The 24,308-nt window shown below is 38.6% G+C and overlaps 2 long non-coding RNA genes across 3 annotated transcripts in view; one reads left to right on the forward strand and one right to left on the reverse strand.

The window, feature by feature from the left end:
- LOC137074113 (uncharacterized) overlaps positions 1 to 24,308 on the forward strand; it is a 221,937-nt gene that overhangs the window by 83,705 nt on the left and 113,924 nt on the right. The gene's annotated exons all lie outside the window — the stretch shown is intronic.
- Positions 16,198 to 18,257, reverse strand: LOC137074111 (uncharacterized). 2 transcript variants are annotated; one of them, XR_010904917.1, is made up of 3 exons: positions 17,954 to 18,256; positions 17,305 to 17,426; positions 16,198 to 16,595 (listed from the first exon to the last, which is right to left on the reverse strand). It is a non-coding gene; the product is annotated as an uncharacterized lncRNA (long non-coding RNA). The 2 variants fall into 2 exon arrangements; XR_010904918.1 differs by lacking the exon at positions 16,198 to 16,595 and adding an exon at positions 16,675 to 16,953 and having other exon boundaries at positions 17,954 to 18,257.

A 24,308-nucleotide genomic window follows, 5' to 3' on the forward strand; every position in this document is an offset into this window, starting at 1 on the left:
GCCGGTCTGCCAACCCTGCCACCGTTGGTGCTTCAGGGCGCGGCGGTCCCCGGCGAACATATATCTCCTTGTCCGCCCGGAAACGTAGCGGCTTGGGGATGTTCGCGCCCTCTCGTGAGGGCCCCGGGGCGGTCAGTTCGGTTGCTACCTGCCGGTTATCCGTTACAGGACACCGGGCTGACCACCCAGGAAAATCCAGAGACCAGCCTCGAGAGGCTGGTTCCCTTAGTAGATTTTCTGGCAGCGTGGAAACTTCTGCCGAATATCTCAGAATGGGTCCTGCTCACATTATAAAAAGGGTTCGGGTCACACCCACCCGTGTTCAGCAGGGTTACTCCTACGGTAGTAACCCCCGAGCAGCCTCTGGTCATGGAACGAGAGGTACAGACTCTTCTGCGAAAAGAGGCTATACACGGGTCTCTCCCCTCTGCAGAGAGTCGGGCTTTTACAGCCGGTACTTCATAGTTCCAAAGAAGGATGGAGGGTTAAGGCCTATTTTAGATCTGCATCAGCTAAACAAAATGCTCACGATAAAACAGATCGTGTGTCACGTCAGGTCCGAGGACTGGTGTGTCACAATAGACCTAAAAAATTTATACTTCCACATCTCCATCCTTCCGCAGCACAGACAGGTCTTCAGGTTTGCTTTTGGGGGCGAAGCTTACCAGTATTGAGTGCTGCCATTCGGCCTAGCTTAATCACCCCACACTTTCACCAAGTGTGTGAATGCAGCTCTGGCTCAGGTGCGACTCCAGGGCATTCGCGTGCTCAACTATATCGACGATTGGCTGATGTTAGCATAGTCGAAACAGTGGGCGTTCAGCATTGAGATGCTGTTCTCGCCCATATGTGAGTGTTGGGGCTAAGGTTGAACGGAAAGAAATGTGTGCTGGCACCTATAAGCTGCAGAGTACTACTTTTCTGGCGGTAGTCTGGGACACGAAAATAATGTTGGCTCGGCTATCCCCTCCCAGGATAAAAACGATCCTGGATACCGTGAACCAGATAAAGCTAGGTCAGTCACTCACTGTGAAACACTTTCAGAGAGTGTTAGGGCTGATGACAGCAGCGTCCAACGGGGTACCTTTTGGCCTGCGGTACATGAGACCCTTACAGTGGTGGCTCAGGACCAAGGGGTTCTCCCTGAGGGGAAACCCTTTTTCGCTTGATCAAGGTCACGCGGCGCTGCCTACGTGCCTTAGTGAAGTGAAAAGATCCTTGGTTCCTGTCCCAAGGTCCAGTTCTGGGGGCTCCTTGTCGTCGCGTAACGCTAACGACGGATGCCTCCCTAACTGGCTGGGGAGCGGTCATGAGTGGCCGCTCGGCCCAAGGTCTGAGCGGCCGTCAGCTCTCCTGGCACATAAACCAGCTGGAGCTGATGGCTGTGTTTCAATCATATAAAATCAAACACTTCCTCTCAGACCTGCGGGGCCGCCATGTGTTAGTTCGGTCAGACAACACTTCGGTGGTCTCGTATATAAATCACCAGGGGGGGTTGAGATTGCGTCGGGTGTGAAAGCTGACGCGTCATATGCTAACATGGGCCCACGGCAAGATGCTCTCGCTCAGGGCGATGTACATCCCGGGGGTCCTGTATGTAGCGGCAGACTCCCTGTCGAGGCAGGGAGTGATGCCGGGAGAATGGAGACTCCACCCGAGGTGGTGGAGGAGCTGTGGATCCGCTTTGGGCGAGCCCAGGTGGATCTGTTTGCGTCTCGAGAGACGACACACTGTCCAGCATATTTCTCCCTCACGCATCCAGCCCTGCTGGGGCTGGACGCAATGGTACAGACGTGGCCGAGGCTGCGTCTGTACGCCTTCCCCCCTCTGGCATTGCTCCCAGGAGTGCTGGAGAGCGTCCGCCGGGACGGGGTTCAGCTTTTATTGGTAGCCCCGCTCTGGCCGGGCCAAGTATGGCTCGCCGACATTATGTCTCTCCTAGAAGGTCCTCCCTGGAAAATCCCAGTCAGGAGAGATCTTCTTTCGCAGGCCGGGGGGGTCAGTACTGCACCCGCGCCCGGAACTGTGGAAACGGTGGGCTTGGCCCCTGAGGGGGCCCAGTTCATAAACACGGGTCTATCTACTGAGGTGATAGAGACCATGTTGCACTCCAGAGCACCATCCACAAGGAGACTTTACGCACTCAAATGGAGAGTTTTTGTCGCCTGGTGTACGCACCAGGCTTTGGACCCTGTTAACTGCCTGTTCGGTTCAGTTCTTGAGTTCCTACAAGAGAAATTCTCCGCAGGGTTATCTCCGTCAACACTGAAAGTATATGTGTCGGCGATATCTGCTTATCATATTCCATTAGATAATGCATCATTGGGGAAACACCCTTGGGTCATGCGTTTCCTTCGTGGTACTTTGAGGCGCAGACCTGCGGCACGCTCGAGGGTGCCTACTTAGGCAGTGGCACCCTCTTGTCTGGAGTTTGCACCAGGAATGGTAAAAGCATTTCTCTTCCCGAGGGAAGGACTAATGTGCCGGGACCACTAATGCTGCAGGCTTTCTGTCCGCCTCCGTTCACTAGTCAAGACCAAGAGAAGCTAAATCTGCTATGTCCGGTCAGGGCCCTAGATGCATATGTCCACAGGGCTGCCCTGTGGCGAAACTCAGAACAGTTGTTTGTGTGTTTTTGGGTCCCCGAGCAAGGGAAAACCGGGTTCAAAGCAGATGCTTAGCAAGTGGATAGTCGAGGCTATTTTGCTCGCTTATGAGTCGGCCGGGCATCCTTCACCAATGAGGGTCCGCGCCCACTCCACTAGGAGTATGGCTGCCTCTATGGCTCTTATTTCGGGAGTTTCATTGTCAGAGGTATGTGATGCGGCTGGGTGGTCCTCTCCGCATACATTTGTGAGGTTTTACAATCTAGATGTAGCCTCTACACCGGGGTCCCGGGTGTTTCTGGGTTGATTCACACATACAGACATTTGGGACTCTGGCGGCGTGGGTATTGAGGTCCCCTAGCGTTTCGACGCAGCTCGAAGTTCCCTCGAGATAGGGAACGTCTCAGGTTACGTATGTAACCATGGTTCCCTGAGAGGGAACGAGACGCTGCGTCGAGATGCCATACTCCCGGCATGCCTGTGATCGATTTGTTCGACTTTTCCAGAAGCTAGTGACTGTTTGGTCCGGGCATGCTTTATAGCTTCCTGGTCGATGACGTCACCCGCCCGTGACGTATCGTCCCGCTATTGGACTGATTACACAAGTGCTTCATGACATGGCACGCAGAGGCGTCCCCTAGCGTTTCGACGCAGCGTCTCGTTCCCTCTCAGGGAACCATGGTTACATACGTAACCTGAGACGTTTTCTTATATTACCATGACCTTTTATATATCAAAAGACATAAACTGACAAAAAACAGTATACTTCTCAAGCTTCTATTAAGGCTGTTCACACAAAGAATGATATCTATAAAGATAATAACGATAACTATATTTGTGTCCACACCAGTGCACAATATCATTCTGTTTATTATAAGTGATCAATGCAGTGTTGTCGTTTACCACTTTAAATGCTTGAGCTCTTTAAAGCAGGAAGGATTCTGATTGGCTGTCATTGTTTTTATCGTTCATCGGTGGAGGAAAAAAACATTTCGTGACTCCAACTATATTGTTTCTCTGTGCTGTTATTGTTATAGCTGTAGTGTGAACTCTGCTATCGTTTGGAACAATTTTTAGAACTATATCTTTGCTTTAACGGAGGTGTAGACACATCATTCGCAAACACTGGCAATATTCATTTACTCTTTCACACTCCTTTTACCCGTCAGTCACTCATGTCTGTCTCTATTTTTTGTGATTCTTCTCTTTCACTCTTCCAGTACTTCTCCCTGGGGTTTCCTGAGACAGACACTTTTAAAATGGTATTATCTGTATTGATGTTATTGAGCATACTGTGATCTGAAATGAAGGAGCTACAGTCACCTCGCACTTCCATTTATTCCCATCTATCACCGCAGCAGAGCCTGACTTCCTCTGTTTAAATATACTTCACTTTCAGAGAAGATTCTCATTCATATTTCAAACTCAGCATGAGGGAAGAGACTGTGTGGAATAGTTATAGCCTAGGATAACTACATTTGTCATTTATGAATGATTGTGATTGCATGTTTGATTTAAATATACCCGTGGCATTAAATATGTCTCATAATATGAGCACATTTGCCACACGTTTACTGTAAATGAGTCCATTTAGCATTTATGGACTCACTATTTTCCTGTTCACCTTTTGATATTTAGATTTAATGGAAGCTTGTTTGAACTACAGAATCAATGCAAGTTTTGATGCATCTGGTATCGCTAGACAAGTGTCTGATGTTTAGAGTACATCAGGGTTTTTTTAAGAGGACACGTTGAAGGAGTTTTTGATGTTATTGTTGTTATTGTATTTAATTACTCACTTGTGTTTGATTCTAATCACTCCATATACTATATTTAGACATGTAACCAGGGGCTTTTCCTATAAAGAGGCAGTACTACAACATACAATATGGACATTTGTACATTTAATCATTTAGCAGACGTTTTTATGCAATGCTTAGTCTAACATTATCCAATGACTTTGTATTAAGCTGATATGTGACAAGGTGTACAGAAAACAATTATTTTATGAAATGGAAATTTATATTTTTTTGTGTAGTGAAAATTTTGTTGAAACTTTTTTTATTGAATTTATCAACTCATGTAATGCACAACTTCTCAGAATTGATATACGAGTCCCATTCTACTGGTTGTTAAAGCAGTAGTAACTTCTAAACATCACACTGGTTACAGATGTGCAATTATAGTTTTTATATTATAGCAATTATAGTTTAAAAAAAAAAGTCTCTCCTCCTATTAACGGAAATGAGAGAGGGAGGGGGAGATTTGAGGGAGGATTTTTCAGGCATGACTTTTTACTGCGGCGAGTCGAAGTTCTCTCAAAGTGCTATTCCGCCATACATTATAGTTCTCCTTTTAAACCCACTTAGAAAAGCGCCACGTTTTATTTTGTCACCATACTTGGTCCTTCAACTATTCTTGTAACTGTATTTAAATAGGGAAAACGTGGAGGTGTTTGGTTGCTTGATCTCTGTTTGGTACCATAGTGAATGAACTGGGCTTAGTGGGCTAAGCTAAATGCTATCAGATCATTGCACGCACTCAGACGAGAGAGGTATGTATCAACTCGTATTGGGAATAACATAGTTTAATATGAAAAAGCGGTAGAGTATCCTTTTAAGAGTATCCTTTCTAAGTCTATAGAGAATCTTTCTGATAAAACAATTTCACTGCACAGGTGTGAACTCACTCATACATGCTTCATGGAAGACAAAAATGTCCTTTTCAGGAAATGAATGCTGGCTTGAATCACTTAAAGCCTCAAATCAAACCAACAAAAGGTATATTGTTTCTTTAATGTGTTTCTAAAACCATTCTTCTTTGGACAGTTGGAGCTTGTTTACATGGTGGACATGCCGTGCATATGTATCTACAGTTGTCTGTCTTCTGTGTGTGTATATAGTGCTTGTGTTTCGCTCGTGTTTTATTGGTTGTTGAGTACTGTATGTGGTAGTATGAGTTACCAGTGTTTCTGCCTACTGTCATTAAACATTCCTTCACTTCAATCCGCTTCCCTCAGAGGTATGACCAAGTCATTGTTTTGCAAGACACAAAGTCTCAAGGCTTAACGTTCAAGTCTTGAGTCAAGTCCCAAGTCAGGATTGACAAATAAGTCAAGTCTCAAGTCAAGACAGGCAAGTCCAAGTCAATTTCAAAGTCCTCAATTTTAATCTTAAAGTCTTAAACAAGTCATTAGTGATGTGATTTTTGCACAAATTAGTGTTGCAGTATTAATTACTATAGTAAATGAAATGTATGCTAGTTTATTTCAGGAAGGCTAAGTACGATAATTTGACTAGACTACCAGGTTTCTACTGAGACAAAGTTTAATGCTAAATCGCTGAAGTAACCCTTTATGATTTAGCAGTGGTCTGATGTTGTTGTACTCAAATATAATCAGAATATGAGTCTGGAAAAAAAAAAAAAGATTATGAGTCTGATACTGCTTGATTGGGCTGTGATTATGGGGTGTGTGTAAACCGAATCAGGAAAGAAAATGCCTCTGCACTCAATTGGATAGTCCTATAACCAAACGTTAACAAACGTAAACTAAATGTTAAGAAAGAAATGAATCATTAATTGAATCCGAGTCATTCTTTCTTTTGTCACTTCACATTTAATCATATCTGTTCCCTGGAAAGATTAGTAGAGACGTTTGTTCCGTCATCAGTGTCTGATCTGGGCCGTGACAGCACCATATGCATGCAGTCCCAAAAACAGAACTGATTAGTTCACCTCTCGAGTCTTTGGGTTCAAATCATTCGTTCACCAACTCACAGCCCCATCAGCTAAATGCAGAAGATCCTGTCCATAACCGATGGGATGTAGCGCATGCACGGTCAACACAAAATGAACGAATCGCTCTCTGAGACAACTCATTGTTCCCGAGTTATATTTAAGATTAGTTTTGTAAAAAAATTAATTGTTCACGAATGACACATTACTAACGCATTTGTCAACAGAACTCAACTGTGTGCATGCTGGAAGTAGAATAAGAACTATCTTTGCCAGTGTTGTAAAAAGAATGTAAGGAGGATACACAGCGTACTTGCACACGCGACCATCATTTTTTTGAGAAATAGTAAAGGTTAATATGAACAAGTTCTCCGTTTAGGACTCCGTTAACTCCGTTTAGCCAAGCGCTCTTTGGTGACGTGAATGCTTGCGTTACTGTCCATCATTGTATAAAGCCCGTCCTGATAATTTGATTGGTCCAAACAGCTCCTGTTCGGGCATAGTTACTCCACAACGGATCAAGTCCAGCCTGAACTTCCCGACTTAATGTGTGTTTCTTCTTTTTTTTTTTCAAATTGTAAATGGTTTGCTAGTACTTGTGTATTTAAATGTTTAAAGAGTGCCTCTCTGGCTCAGTGCAAAAAGTGCGAAAGCAGATAATCTGCAGAAACAATCCTACAGTGTTGATTACAATTCTCTGACCATTTATAAGATAGACTTTCTAAGTCAAGTCAAGTCTGAGTCAAGTCACGAGTCATTGTTGTCAAAGTCCAAGTCAAGTCACAAGTCATCTTTAATTGTCAAGTCAAATCGCAAAGTCATCCAGTTTGGATTTTTTTGGAGTCATGTGACATGAACTCAAGTCCATAAGCCTGGCTTCCCTGCCTGCTCATTTCACATCATTCCTGACATCCATACTTGAAACCCTGCAGAAATCTACCTTTAAACAGGAAATGACGGAATATTCACTTAAATATTTACGGCGGGTCTATTCACACGGGATAAGTATAACCTGACGTTCACAAGTTTGTTTACCCAAATACTCTTTAGCTAATAAGATTTAAGCATATTTGGCTTGCTGTCCGCAGTCGAGGGGATCGAGGAAGCATCTTCAACTCTAGCTTAGATTTAACCCCTCAGGGACTACTAGTGCTAGGAAGACAAGTATGGTAAACGAGATGCCTAAATTTGCTGCGCATATGCTTTAATTACCAGTTAATTGAACGATTAGATGGGTCACTCCTCCCAAACTTGTTTTTGTAAACTATACAAATTTTTCTGGACCATTTTACAGAAGGTAAAAGTCAACTGAAATTGTCCGTAATTAATACTAAGATGCCTTATTCGGACTAGACTAAGAACACATGTTAAACTAATCCTGTCCGTATAGGGTGGGATTTGGTGTTAGGCAAACTGCAAACTTTTGTGATGTGTATACAAGCAGTGATGGGATATGACACAGAGCTCTGACGATGGACGTTCGTGATTTGAGACTAGAGGTGATAATCCAAGAAATAGTTGTTTAGTGCTTCTCTGAAATCTGGGTTAAGGACAAGCAGGAGAAATGAGGAGAGTTTGGCAGCAGAGTGCTTCTTCCTGGCATGGAAAGCATAAAGTCATTAATGGAAAGTGGAGTGTAAGCTCACCTCGCTGACACAACGCTCCTTTTGTACTCTCTGTTAACTGTCTATAATCAGGTGCAGGTGTCTCTGAGCATTCCCCACTTGCCTTCGTGATTGGCTGATCCCTTTTGCCAAGGGTGATGCTGATGAACTATTGAGAGCGCTGTGATCACGTGACCAGGAACTTTTTGTTACACATGCAAACCCTCAATTTAGAGTTCCCTACACAATTCCTTCATCTGCTGTTTCTATTGTCTTCTGGCAATTTGGCCATTAAAATTGTAGGCAGATAAAGATACAGAACCATCAGAACATGGGCCTAAAAGGTTCACAATCCTAAAAGCTTCTTGACACACAATGTCAGGGTTTTATTCTGTCAGACAATCCCTCCAATAGATCAAAATCTAGCTAGGACAGTTACATAATAACTGTCATTCTCTGTCTTACATTTTTAGCTTTGTATTTAAACATCTATATAAAAGCCTGACTTGTTAAAAAAAGCCTCATTGTCATTGGTCCTTGACGGCATACGAAAAGAATGAATCACATTCCTGCAGAGCATTACAGATTTGGCCAAAATCCTCATTTGTTAGGTATATGTTATACTGGATTGGTGTCTCATTATACCACTGTTTTGTATTTAGTTGAACTTATTGTTAAATATTCTCCATGTTAAAAAGTAAAACAGGTTCATTTCTGAGAAACCTACGTTTGGAAGGATAATATGCATTATTTTCATATGTCACTGCCGTTTCCAAATAAGGCTGATCTTCAGACGTTGCAAAGGAATGAGAAAATTGTTCCCTGCTTAAAGTCCAAATAAAATTAAAATATACGTTTTTCTGGCTTTTATGAATGTTAGCTTTAAGGTTATCTATATAAAAGCTAGTGTGCTCCAAAACAATGGCAAAATTAACTTTTAGAAGATATATAAGCATTTAAAAAGTCTCTCACTTCCGCCAATATGGCTCAATGATTTTGATGACTCTGCACTTCAGATTCAGTCAAATGCTCAGAATGAATCTGAAGCATCCCTTCCCCTACTACACTATAAATAGATGCTGAAGCTGTGGCTGAAATCAGTCACTTGTTCACATAATTACAATTGTGTATATGATGAATGGCACATAGTACACTATATGAGGATAAGCAATTAACTATTCAGTCCGGGCCAATAAGGTCTGGTTTCACATTAGTGTCAAACGAACTGCCGCATCACACACAGTCTGCTCCAGTCCAGAGACACAATGGCACAGAGCAAATCATATGCATGAGTTACAAAAGTAATGCATTACAGTAACACATTACTTTTTGCCGTAACACAGTAGTGTAAGGCATTATTAATACATTTTTAGGAATATTTTAATATTTTACTTATTATTTTTCATTAGCGCTTGCGTTACATTTTAGCCCAAAATTTTAAAAGAAAAGAAAAAAAACAGTAAGACCGCAAGACATTACCGAATAAAAAATGCAAGTTACCTGTTCGTGGTCAGTTAATAGCCATGTGTGGTGTCCAAGTATGTAAATAAAGACTAACTGACAGTTTCAGATATATTTGTATAGCGATTTATTTCATTCATTCTTGCTGGTGTACCTTTGTATTGTCTGACATAGTCCAGTGAAGGCATGTTTAGGGCTGGTTTACAGGAGTGCCGTGAGGCAGCCTCTGTGTGTGCTCGCACTGGAAAAGCGGCTAAAAGACTTAAAGGGTTAGTTCACCCAAAAATGAAAATTCTGTCATTAATTACTCACCCTTATACCATTCGACACTTGTAAGATATCCGTTCATCTTCGGAACACAAATGAAGATATTTTTGTTGAAATCAAATGGCTCAGAAATTTCCTCTCTCAAGACCCATAAAAGGCGCTAAAGACGTCGTTACAAAGTCCATCTCACTACAGTGGCTCTACATTCATTTTATGAAGCGACAAGAATAGTTTTTTTGCACAATAGTTTAGTGCCTTTTATGGGTCTTGAGAGAAGAAATGACATTGGGGCCAATGGAGGCCTTTCTGAGCCATCGGATTTCAACAAACATATCTTCATTTGTATTCCGAAGATGAACAAAGTTATTGCGGGTGTTGAACGACATTAGGGTAAGTAAATAATGACAGAATTTTCATTTTTGGATGAACTAATCCTTTAAAGGCTCTGTCATTTCAAAGAACAGCACACCGACAAGCGCATCAAGTATGAACACCTGCCCAAAACGGACGAGGCTCGAGCACAGTCAGTGGAGGCTCGCGCTGCGGAGTCAAACGAAGGTAAACAAGGCTTTATCGGAGACAATGGCACAGGAAGACGGTACATTAGCAAAATGGATGTATGGGACAAGAAGGACAAGAAGAACATAATAGTCAAACGCAAATGCTGTCAAATGCAACCTTTGTCAAAAACCAAAAGTATTATCGACGTCGCAAAATACTATTAGCAATGCTTCCACTTTTTGCACCATAAAAACCAAACGTGCAGGAGAGAACCTCAAAACCTGGGTAGAAAATAACCTATTACTTATTCATTATGATGTTTTTGGATGTAAAAACCATGCAAACATGATAAGTTGACCTCAGACAACAGTATAAAAAAAAATTAAAAAGTCAGTTCATGACACCTTTAATAATTCATATCACAACAAAAATAAACGGAATGGGTATACCACCCAGTTTTTTTAGTTTTTGCTATTAAAATTACTGATATTTTTTTTACATTGTACACTCCATTTTTATGCAAATTGGAACTGTATAATGAAGTAAGGAAAAACCTCTTTAAGAAATGTGATAAATGGACATGATGCTTTTATGCAGAATATAATGAGTATTCATTTGCTAACTGACAATTTTAATGTGCGGCCTTCGAGTTATGGCCCTTTACCGTCACTGTGCCCCAGTCTCTGCTCTCTTATGGGAATAATTATTGTAGGGCGGTGAGAGGTGAGGGTTGGGGATGCATTTGGAAATTGAAAAGTGTAAAGTAGGTTTCTCATTTATTAAATCGTTTTCAAAAAAGCTTCTTCAGATCCGATGGAGAGAGAGCGAAGCTGGGGGAAGAGGTTTAACTATAAAGAGAAGAGAGGACGATGAGAGAAAATCACTCCCACTAAGTTAGAAGTGTTTGATAGCATTCTCTCTAGAGCGAACGTCATGTTGCAAAAGCAAATGCTTTTCTGTGTGCCTACCTACTGTATCACTGATGTTGTTTTATGACTTTTGAGGAGCAAACATTCAAGGAAAATCAATGTTTTAATATTTCCAAAGTATGTTCTTCTGGCAGCCGAAGGCAAAATAGTTTGATGAAAGAAGGCCAGACTATGCGTATCAAAAGGATACATTTGTATCTTCTGTTTGAGTATAAATATTTAGTTTTTCTTCAGCGACATGATTTACTAAGAAACTTACCTGTTGTTTTACCTCTAACAGAGATTATTTCAGTGCACTATTTTTGTTGATAAAAAAAAATAGAAAGACTTACAGAAAGACTTAGAAAAGACTTGCGCTTACAAGGAAATGCTACAAATGGAAGAGCATCAAAAACACACGGATACACAACTCCCATTTAGACCAGTCTTTGGCTATGTTCAAACTGTTCAAACTATGTTCAAGCACACTGTAAACCCTATTACTCAACAAAAAAAAACCTTACATTTAACAAATTGGTTCAGTTAAATTAACTGTTATGAGTATTTAGTTGTTGTTTTTTCCTTTTGAGTTCAGAGTGCTGACATTTCAAGTAAATTAAACCGTTTCATTGTTTTGCTTTGTAGGAGCTTTTGTTTAAAGGGTTACTTCAGCGATTAGCATATGGCTTTGTATCAGTAGAAAACCTGGAGTATATTCAAATGATTGTGCTTTCCCCCCTCATATCCCCCTGAGAGGAGAGATTTATGCATTTTATTTCTGGAAAAATTCCTCCTATGATGCAAATTGATGATATTTGCATCATAGGAGGAATGTTTGACCAAAGGCTAAAGACTACAGCCAGCAGAGGGAGCCATTTCCGCATGTTTTGAACTCGCGCATGGGGGATGGAGATCACACTCAGAGCTCAGCTCACAGCTACAGGCACTCATTTAAACGGAGATATGGTGAGCAATGTGTCTTTTAACTTCTCAAATTTATTTCTATGAAAGTTAAGCTTGCAAAGCCATGAACTGAAACGTGCCAGACTGAACTCGCGTTGTGAATGTATGGCGCGAGTCAACACAGTCTCACCCCTACTCGTCAAATGTTGCCGAACGGTCAAGGGACCCTGACGTCAGCTGTTGACGCACAGGGTACCCCTAAATCGGCATTTTTCGACGTACTGGGTAATCCACTGATTTCAATGAGAAACCTAGGACGTCATAAACAGACGTGTTGGGCATGTGAATGTTATCGTTATGATGGAATATATTGGGTTATAATTTTTACATTATGACATGTTGGAGTGTGATTCTCAATTTAATCAGCCAGCACAATTGTATTTACATTTATTTACGCTATGATACACGTTTGAAACAGCAGTCAAACCCCACCCCGCCCTAAACCTACCAATTTGCGTATTATATGATATAAAACACAGACTGTAACAGACAACAGGCACACTTTATTGAAAAAGTCCAACTATTCCGAGGCCAAACGATTGAATTGTGTGAAGAAAAGACCCAAAAGCAATCACCGTCTCTATCCGCGCCGCGCGCCGCGCGCGCCCCGGCGTCACACTGAAGACGCCACAGGTAGACCCCTCGGCGTCACGCGATGGACGAACTGGGAACCCAATTGCTTTCAGTGGGAAACCTTTGGCGTCAACGTTAGACGGCAATTCTATCGGTATGAAATCGCGCTGAAGAAGTCTCATTCAGAACACATCGCGATGTTTGGCATCAGATCACGTGTGCCACATGTTGGTGAGTAGTCATACACATTATGTCCTAATATTTGATATAAAGTATTTTCTGCTTGTCGTTATCGATCATGTTCAGTCACTGCATTGTATCTGTCATCATCTCCACTGAGGCTTTGCATTTCTTTGCTTTCTAAATAAACACACCTTGCTAATAGGGTGATTAAACACTGTCACGTGACGTGCTATAGACCTTTAAACATTTGTTAATATTTAATAATAATTACTAGTGTAGTTCCAACGTGGCATTTGTAGTAGAAGCACAATAAAAAAAAAAAATAAAAAAAACACTTGCCATGCGTTTACCACAGTATTGGTAGTTTTAATGTGATATTTGTTGTAAATAAACAGTAACCACAACAATTACGATGCTTTAAATGCATTTTAATGTAAAAACCAAATATTGTTATTTAAATAGTATAGTATATCCAGAGCTGTATTTGTATATGAAGAGTTCAGATGCAAAAGCCTCAAAAAGCCACTTCGGTCACATGACATCAGATATTCAATTATTTTTTATTATTATTAACGTCCCGTTTGCATGTAAATAATGTATGTGATCACAAAATCAAGTGCGTTATCTACATTTTCAAACAAATTCATATGATATAGCTTGCTATTATATACTTTTAATAATGGGAATGCACACATATCTGTGAACTTATTACATAAATGTATTTAACATTTAATTATGCATCGTTTTTTACAGAAATAAATCCTACAGTTATGTATAAACTGACAACATCATCATCATGTCCTGTCCTGGGCACATTGGGCAACATGTGTCCTCCAACATATTCGATCTGTGGCCACGTTTTCACATCTTCTCATGGAACACCGGCATTGAGGTCTTCGTGAAACATCTGTCTCATATCTTCCTTGGTTTTCCCTGTCTCGTGCGTCCTCCTGGTGGTGTCCACTTCATAAGTGTTTTTGGGTGTTGTTGTTTGGGCATGCATAGGACATGTCCAGTGAAGTGCACCCTTTGCTCTGTCACAGTGTCTCAAAGTCTTCACGTGGAGTCTTATGATCTCTTTGATATATGCAGAACCAATATTCATAAACTGTTCTTGATGTCTGCCTATGCCTTTATCATCAGGAGTTTTAGTGAAGGACATATCTATTGCCATCCACTAGTTCTAGTCATGCATTGACTTCATGATGCTATAGTCCAATGTATATTTCTGCATTTGTTGTTTGTTTGAACAAATGAAGATAGTGAGAGTTAATACCTTTTGAAATCAATAATTATTCATTAAAACTTTTATTACAATGGTCACTAAAGTACATGTCCACCATAACTACCTCTATCATTATTTCACTACCTATCATTATATCACTACCTTGTTAATGTAACTGTAACATGAATGTACTTTATAGAAGTATTTTCTTACTGAAAATGGTTAACATTTACAATAATCATCAACTATTTTAATTGGCATTTAATTTAGTTACAATAAAAGTGAACAATAATCGCAAATATATAGTATTAAAGTTTAGAATGTAAAATGTTATTTTTTTGCATATATATATATATATATATATATATATATATATATATATATATATATATATATATATATATATATATATATATGGGCACTACATTTGTATTTAAACTGTTTGACATTAAATATTGGAATATGCTTACAAAATTGTGTGCATTCATTGTGCTTTTGTTATATTTGTTTTAATTCCAAGAGTTCAGATTGTAAAGGATGGCTTAAATAAGTTTATGCTTGTAGACCATTGCATAGAAAAAGGATTCTCTTTTAAATATATTTATTATGCATCAGTTTAACCACACAAAGAAGACTTTCATTTTAAAATGTGAGTTTTATTATTTAATTAGAATAATTAAATATTTAGTCTATATTTAGAATAAATAATATTTAATATTTATTATAATAAATATAATATTTAGCCTAAATATTAATTCTTTAAGGAATCTACCCCTTCAGTTGAACCGGATGAGATGTGATATAATTTACCATAAATGGACAAGTAAGTGTGACGCCTCTGTTCAGCTGGGTTGTCATTGGCTGTGACTTTATCGCAGAACGCGCTGTGATTGGACTATCTGTTTTAACTCATATAAAACGGCGTTTCATGTTACAAAGTATGTTTTGGTGTTATTACGTCAGTAATACGTTAAGCTAACTATAAAGTGTCGCTATGTTCTGAGAAATGACTCCTTTACTGAGAACCCAACCCTAACCCTAAGCATTTCTGCACACTTCTATGAACTACAGCGCCATGTTTCCCATTGCATTGATACAATGACAGATATATGGGTAATGTAGTTTAAAAGGTTTCATAATGAAACAATAAATGTTAAGTAAATAACATATTTAATGGACAACTGGATATTAAAATATGTTCATTGTGTAAACCTTTATGACATATATGAGGGCCAAGCTGAAATTGTATATTTTACTGTGAGCACTTTTAAAAAAACCTTTATGGCAGCTTTCCATATATGTCTGAAAACTGTGGCCAACATTATTTAGTAAACATTGCATATGCAGTTGTCCTGCCAATTTTCTCTGTGATACGCTAACCAGACTTTGAGTTAAAGCCATTTGAAATATGCTTTTTTTTTGCTCTTCAAGGGGCCACTACTGGGTCCCTGGAGGTGTAAGGGCAGTACAACATACACAGATCTATTCTCCTCATCACGTACAACAAACTTTGAGTCACATTTAAATATCAGAGTATTTTGTCTTTTCTATTCTAACGTCATGCTTGTGTATAGGTTTTGATATTGTAAGACCATCTGATGAAATACAGAAATATTTGAAAGAAATGTTGTAAAATAATAATTATTAAGTTTTCTTTTCTTTTATGGATAAACACTAATAAATATAATGGATGAACCTGCAACAACTTGCCATTATCCACTTTCCAGAGTAAACAAAAACTATTTATATTATTTACACTTCATTATTACTATTAAATATAGGACCATGCACCATTAAGTAAAATAACAAGAGACATTGTCACAATTTCATCTACACCCTCTTCACGTACCTGGCATCGAAAATGTGCATGCTTTAATTTTTATTGCAGTAGTAGATGTACCAGAATGATCAACATGGATCATCTTCAGTTAAGCTTGAAGTGTTTGTAATCCTTCCCTTTATTTCACTGAAAACTGACATACTTGTCACAGCATGCAAGTATATACAACTTTTTGGAGCATTGTACCAAATATAATATAACCAGATAAAAAATGTTTACTTCTCAAGTAAAAATATTCTTGGTAATTAATTCGATAACCTAAATAAACTTGTTGAATGTGTATTTACTGTACCAAACACCATACACAATACTCACCATACTTTATCACTCAACACTTTATTGGAGGATACAGTATACAGTTGATAAAGTAGAATAAAGTCAAATTAGATTCAAGATAAATAAAAATGGGTTTTAAAAAACACATTAACATCATATTAATCCATTCACAGCTGCTGAAGCCACACAAATGAGTGCCACATAATCCCATCCAGTCAACTATGATACAGAAAACAGATTTGATATAGTGTTGGAAAATAATGATTCATTATTACAACTAGACTGGTTTCTGTCTCTTCCCTCTATCATGTTCATGTTCTTCTTCTTCTAAACAGTTCGCCCACTTGTACCCTACAGTATAATCAATGTACAGATGATGTGATCACTGATGTTGTGTAGCCTTTTCTCAACCAGAGGGAGAAGTCGTATAATCTGGCGTTCTCCAGTCCTGGTCTAAAAGTAAAACAACAAACACAATTCAGATTAAGTTTAATGTACAGTCAGGTTAACCTATGTTCTTCAGTAAACTCTCCACCTCAAAATGGGCAGAAATGCCAATTCCTGATTTAAATTTACAAAGCAGCAGTCAGTACATAAAATAATATACACATTGAAGCATTATGTATAATATTTCAGCCCATAATATTAGCCAAGTACTGAACAAAAACTAATTTACCCATATCAACAGCAACCTTTTAAACAGTAGATCTTTTAGAAAGAACTAACCAGATATTTCAAAGAACATTTACTATTTGATTCCTAATATGTCCCAACTCATTATCTTCTAAAGCTACCCAGAACCATCCATGGTCTACAAAACAATGGAGAAATACATGGAGTTTATAACAACTAAATGCTTTTTTCCACACTTGTCTACTTTTATCTAAGACAAAAAGACGGTGCAGTTTTTAAGAACTGAAGGCCAAAAGTGTAATAATAATTGTATCAAAAAGGGAAAACAAATATTTACCATTTTAAATAAATCCAAGATACAGAACCTCATTTGCTTATTTTAGGAGTTATTAAAATATTTAGACATGAATAATGGTACGTATTTTATCAGAGTAGAAAGAATGATCACTGTTGAAATGAATAGTCCTTTGAGAGATCAACATCAAATTTTGTACTACATATTACAGCATTGCTTCAATACAAGACATACCAATGGACTTGCGCACTTTTCTGTCTTCTTCGGGCACAAGATGTCCATCTTCCTTCCTCACCCTAAACAAAGGACTTATTTTCTTAGCTTGCTTCGATATAAGGTCTGGTCTTTCTTCTCTTCTGTAAAACAAGAAAGTATCATTTACTCTGTGCAAATACTATTGTTTTTAAAACATATAAATTAAGACAGTTAAAAGTATGTAATAGCAAGCTATATCATAAGAATTTGTTTGAAAATGTAGATAACTCACTTGATTTTGTGATCACATAAATTATTTACATGCAAACGGGACGTTATAAACAGTGCAAGTGATCTGATTAAGAAAAAATAATTGAATATCTGATGTCATGTGACCGAAGTGGCTTTTTGAGGCTTTTGCATCTGAACTCTTCATATACAAATACAGCTCTGGAAAAAAAATTAAGAGACCACTTAACATTTAGAAATCCATGTTAAGTGGTCTCTTCATTTTTTTCAGAGCTATATGTACGAGAATCATACGAATTTGACAACTTGTTAAATCTTGTGAATTATTAAGACTTCGGGAATATGTTCTTACTGATTGAGATATGGGATTTGTAAGAATAAGTAACAACAAATGCTAAATAAAATGTTTGATAAAGGGTTCAAACCAACTCATACATACCATTACAAATATTTGCTGTTGCAGCTTTTGGTTTTCTCCGTTACTTCTCCACAAACAAGAATGGGTTGACTGAGTCCGAGAGGCCCTTTTGGTCTTTTCAGGTAAAAAAAAAAAAAAAAGAAAGAGAGAAAAAAGTCATAATATATAATATATAGCATTATAAAGTATACTATTTAAATAACAATATTTGGATTTTACATTAAAATGCATTTAAAGCATGGTAATTGTTGTGGCTACTGTTTATTTACAACAAATATCACATTAAAAATATCAATTGTTGTGGTTACTGTTTATTTACAACAAATATCACATTAAAACTACCAATACTGTGGTAAACGCATGACAAGTGTTTTTTATTTATTTTTTTTTTTTTATTGTGCTTCTACTACAAATGCCACGTTGGAACTACACTAGTAATTATTATTAAATATTAACAAATGTTTAAAGGTCTATAGCACGTCACGTGACAGTGTTTAATCACCCTATTAGCAAGGTGTGTTTATTTAGAAAGCAAAGAAATGCAAAGCCTCAGTGGAGATGATGACAGATACAATGCAGTGACTGAACATGATCGATAACGACAAGCAGAAAATACTTTATATCAAATATTAGGACATAATATGTATAACTACTCACCGACATGTGGCATACGTGATCTGATGCCTAACATCGCGATGTGTTCTGAATGAGACTTCTTCAGCGCGATTTCATACCGATAGAATTGCCGTCTAATGTTGACGCCAAAGGTTTCCCACTGAAAGCAATTGGGTTCCCAGTTCGTCCATCGCGTGACGCCGAGGGGTCTACCTGTGGCGTCTTCAGTGTGACGCCGGGGCGCGCGCGGCGCGCGGCGCGGATAGAGACGGTGATTGCTTTTGGGTCTTTTCTTCACACAATTCAATCGTTTGGCCTCGGAATAGTTGGACTTTTTCAATAAAGTGTGCCTTTTGTCTGTTACAGTCTGTGTTTTATATCATATAATACGCAAATTGGTAGGTTTAGGGCGGGGTGGGGTTTGACTGCTGTTTCAAACGTGTATCATAGCGTAAATAAATGTAAATACAATTGTGCTGGCTGATTAAATTGAGAATCACACTCCAACATGTCATAATGTAAAAATTATAACCCAATATATTCCATCATAACGATAAAATTCACATGCCCAACACGTCTGTTTATGACGTTCTAGGTTTCTCATTGAAATCAGTGGATTACCCAGTACGTCGAAAAATGCCGATTTAGGGGTACCCTGTGCGTCAACAGCTGACGTCAGGGTCCCTTGACCGTTCGGCAACATTTGACGAGTAGGGGTGAGACTGTGTTGCGCGAGTGTAGTCGCGATTACCTCAGCTCTCATCACGAGAGCTCATCAGCTCATTTATCTGACTCCTGCAGTTAGTGCTCAGTGCTGTGATACTCACGTGGTGACTCACCCATTATATTGAACAGACACGTTCAGTTTTTAATTGTAGTCTTCTCCAGCTCAGTCACAGTAATGAAGTTGCTGGCTTTAGGAATGGCCTCACAGGGCAGCGAAGCATTCTGGGAATTGTAGTCTTTCATCCCCATGAGACAAAAATACATTTTCTGTATTTTTTCAGTCTGGAAAGCACCAAATTCAAAAATAATTTCACATTTCTACTACATTGATGACCCAGATTCATCTTCCCAGCGCTGAAGTACCCCTTTAATAATCTTAGTTAATGTTAATGACAACATTTAGTAATACAATAAAAGTATTTCTTAACATTAGATAATGTACCCTTGCTGTCACATGGTCAAATACTGGATTTCTTTAAATGTGAATTTTTTTTTATTTTGAAAAAGCTTTCGAATCTGTGGAAAACACTACTTGTGATCATCTTCTTGATCTTCATTTTCTTGTCTGTCAGCTCTTCACGCTTGATGAATGAAACCTGACTCCTGCTGCTGATGTGCTGTGACTCTCGTTCGGCATGCTGTATTGAGCAGACACATTCAGTTTTTAATTGTCAAATGCAAGTCAAACTTAACAATTGTGTTATTAAATTAATTTTGCCTGTTCTCTAACTGAACTAAATTATTTTATTGCTGTAAAAATTCAAATGATGGTGGGGGCAGTGCTGCAGTGGACAAGAGATGTAACCGGTAGACATGGCTTGGGAGTGACCTTGTAGGGCAGCGAAGCAAGTGCATTCTGGGATTTGTCGTCTTTCATCTACATTAGCAAAAATCGAATTCCATTTTGTTGTTGTGGAGGTGGGGGTAGTGGGGGGGGGGGTAGTCCTATAGAAATCAATGGGGGGGGGTGAAAATATCAAACATGTCAGCTTCATTTAAAATGATTATTTTTATCATGTTGTTATACTTCAGGTGTTTTTGAAACCTCATTTAGTATGGCTAGTATAAGTGATAGTAACAACAGCACTTGTTTAAAAAAAGGCAGAATATGAAATGCCATAGTAACACATTTAAAGATTTTAAAACTGTTAAAAACTGTTCTGTATTGTTTCATGTCATTATCTCCTTTCTAATTTTCTTAGGCATAAATTTTTTTTTTTTTTAGCTAATGTGTTAGGTGGTACACATCATGCTAAGCCTAAAATAGCAAGCAGACTGGCCTCGCTGGCCCTTAACTGAGTACAGTACAGGTTCAGAAAAGCAAGGTCAAAAATGATAGGCTTTGCAAACTTTTGTCCATAACTGAAGAGAGAAAGAGAACGGGCTGTCAAATAGTTCTTATGATGGATAGTCAGTGAAAAAGCTTTCTGAATCACACTGTTTATAAGTACATATTTAATATTTCATATTTCTTCTGCTCTGTGTGTGTGACACAAACATTTGTTTGGATGCTCTGTGGGAGACAAGACTGAATATTAATGGAATATGTGTGTGCGAAAGAGAGATTGCCTGCCTTTGCAGCATATGTATTAGTGAAGGACAAAGAATGAGCGTTTTGGAGGGTTTGGGGTGGAAATGGTTAGTACAAGATCAGCAAACAGAATCTTAAACGGCCACAGGATTCCTGCAACAGCCAAATAATGTACTTACAGTGAATATGTGACTCTATGTTATTTTCCTTGTGTAGGCAGCTGAGGTTTCAGGGTCACTGATTTGCACATATAATTACTTTTGATAATTACATTCCAAACAGGACATGCCTTTGTATTCTTGAGTCTTTATTCATCAACATCAAAAAAAAAATATCTTTAACACAATTATTATTTATTATATATAATTTATTTGTGTAGATGAATGATTCACAAAGTGCCCCCAGGCGGTACTTGACAACTCTGGAAATTAAAAATGCTTGTGAGATATTATAACAATTTAACACAATTATCCATTTTAAAATTTATTTTGAAATGTAGATTATTCCTGTGATGCTAAAGCTGCTAAAAAAAATGCAGCTATTATTTCAAACGATCTCAATTATATTTTTAGATAACATTCTTATATTCTTTTTGGTGCTCAAATAACACTTCTTATTAGTTGAAAACGAATAAGTTTTGCTTGTTTTGCTTAATATTTTTGTGGAAACCGTGATAATAATAATAAAAAAACATTTAAAAAAGTATTTACTGTCACTTTTAATCAATTTAATATTCTGAATTAATAAAACTATTAATGTCTTTAAAAAATAAAATAAAAAACGTACTGACCCCAAACTTTAGAACCGTAGAATATTTCACTTTCCAGAGTAGTTAAGTATCACCTTTATAATATACTGGAAAAAGGTAACTAAAAAGGCTAGATTTTATTCTATTAGTCTTTAAAGCAAGATTCATGAAAGCAATAGTAGTCTGCTTTTGACTGATTGATTGAGAACTGTAGAATATCAGTTTCAAATTCCTCTAGACATGTGTGACTAGACAACAAAATGTATATTTTAACATGTCCAATTATATTGTCAACATTTTAAATATAGTATTTGTTGGTTACAGAATGTGGAAGTCATTAGAACAATATGCTCATGTATTTTTAAAGCAACACTTTTGGTGCTCTAGCGGTTAACAAATAGAACTGCATTTGTCTTGCGGAATAACATTGTAGAGCTACTTCTCTCTGTTTATGTCTATGGCGAGACACATACTGGGTTACTCCGCAGCGATGTGACCTGCACATAAACACTTCTTATAAGTGTACCACTGTAAGTAGTGATTCTGGATATGACAAAAACACACACAGTTTGGAAAATTAATTCATGGTTTACTCTCTCATACATTTTGAGCACAAAAAAAAATACATAGTGTTACTTTAATGGCAGTAATATACAGTGCATCCAGAAAGTATTCACAGCGTGTCACTTTTTCCACATTTTATGTTACAGGCTTAATTCAAAATAGATTTAAATGAATTATTTTCTTCAAAATTCTATAAACAATACCCCACAATGAAAGAAGGATACATAACCAATTCTGCACCCTTGAAGTTCCCCCATCATCTGTAAATGGAAGAAGTTTGGAACTACCAGGACTCTTCCTAGAGCTGGCCACCCGGCCATACTGAGCAATCGGGGAGAAAGACCTTAGTAAGGGAGGCGTTTAAGAACCCAAAGGAGAACCTTCCAGAAGAACAACTATCTCTACAACACTCCACTAATCAGGCCTTTATGGTAGAGTGGCAAGATGGAACTTCTCAGTAAAAATCACATGACAGCCCGCCTGGAGTTTTCCAAAAGGCACCTGAAGACCATGAGAAACAAAATTCTCTGGTCTGATGAAACAAAGATTGAACTCTTTGGCCAGAATGGAAAGCGACATGACTGGAGGAAACCAGGCACCGCTCATCACCTGGCCAATATCATCTCTACAGTGAAGCATGGTGGTGGCAGCATCATGCTGTGGGGATGTTTTTCAGTGGCAGGAACTGGGAGACTAGTCAGGATTAAGGGAAAGATGAATGCAGCATTGTACAAAAACATCCTTGATGAAAACCTGCTCTAGAGCGCTATGGACCTCAGACTGGGGAGAAGGTTCATCTTCAACAGGACAATGACCCTAAGCACACAGCCAATATAACGACGAAGTGGCTACGGGACAATTTTTTTAATTGTCCTTGAGAGGCCCAGCCAGAGTCCAGACTTGAACCTAATTGAACATCTCTGAAGACATTTGAAAACGGCTGTGTACTGATGCTCCCCATCCAACCTGGGGCTGTAATTGGTGACAAAGGTGCTTCAACAAAGGCCTTTGAATTTTTTAAGAAACTTGCAAAGATTAGAAACAAACTTGAAATCTTTCACATTGTCATTATGGGGTTTTGTTTGCAGAATTTTTAGGAAAATAATTTATTGAATCAATTTTGGAATAAGGCTGTAACATAGCAAAATGTTGAAAAGGTTCTGTGAATACTTTCCGGATGCACTGTATAAACTACAATACACTGATTTCTGTTTACTAGACATTCTTAATTTAACACACTAGTATAACAAATAATGACTCTAACATTAATTGAATGCCTATTAAATCTAATGTAATGGGGCGGCAGTGGCTCAGTGGTTCATGTAGGTTGTCTACAAACCGGAAGGTTGGTGGTTCAATCCCCGGTTCCACCTGACCAAGTGTCGTGGTGTCCATGAGCAAGACACCTAACCCCAGCTGCTCCCGACGAGCTGGATGAGCCTTACATGGCTGACACCGCCGTCGGTGTATGAATGGGTGAATGTGAGGCCATAGGGTCTGTTAAAAGCGCTATATAAATGCAGTCCGTTTACCGTTTACCGTAATGTAATCTAGTGTGAACAAAATTATTTTAAAAATATAAGCTGATTTACCATTATCTGAGCCTACAGGGTTTTTTTTCTGATACTTCAGAAAACTTCCCCTCTCACCTCTTGCATTGAACTCTCAGCACTTAATACCTTACATTACACTTCAACAGTGGACTTTATCAGAAAGCCCTGATTCTCAGAGCCTAGGACCACACTGACACATACATACTTTTTTTTTACATGATTACTATAGAGCTTTAGTACCAGGGGAGCATTTTCAATGCTCATGTGTTATTACCCTTGATTAAAATTGCACAGAGCCATTTAACCCAAAGCTACAAGGACATCTTTTCACTCAAGTTCCATTTGAAACAGCTTCAATCCTAAGGGAGTGCCCCAGTATGATTAAAGGTGCTTTAAAAAGACTCATGTTTTCTTTGCCTTTCTCCTTCTGACTAATACAAGAGAGAGTGGTTCTGAAAGGAGTAGACATTCAAATCACCAGCAAGACCTCTCACCGGAGCACATTTTCCTTTTTCACTGAGTTAAGCAGTCAAGAGCTCTACTTTTTATGCCTCACAGGATGTACATGAGCAGACAGAAATGGTCCTAACATACTTTGTGAAGTTCTGAGATACACCGTGACCTCACACTAATCGCAGA

The sequence above is a fragment of the Pseudorasbora parva genome, chromosome 4 (assembly GCF_024679245.1).
Source record: "Pseudorasbora parva isolate DD20220531a chromosome 4, ASM2467924v1, whole genome shotgun sequence".
NCBI lineage: Eukaryota > Metazoa > Chordata > Actinopteri > Cypriniformes > Gobionidae > Pseudorasbora > Pseudorasbora parva.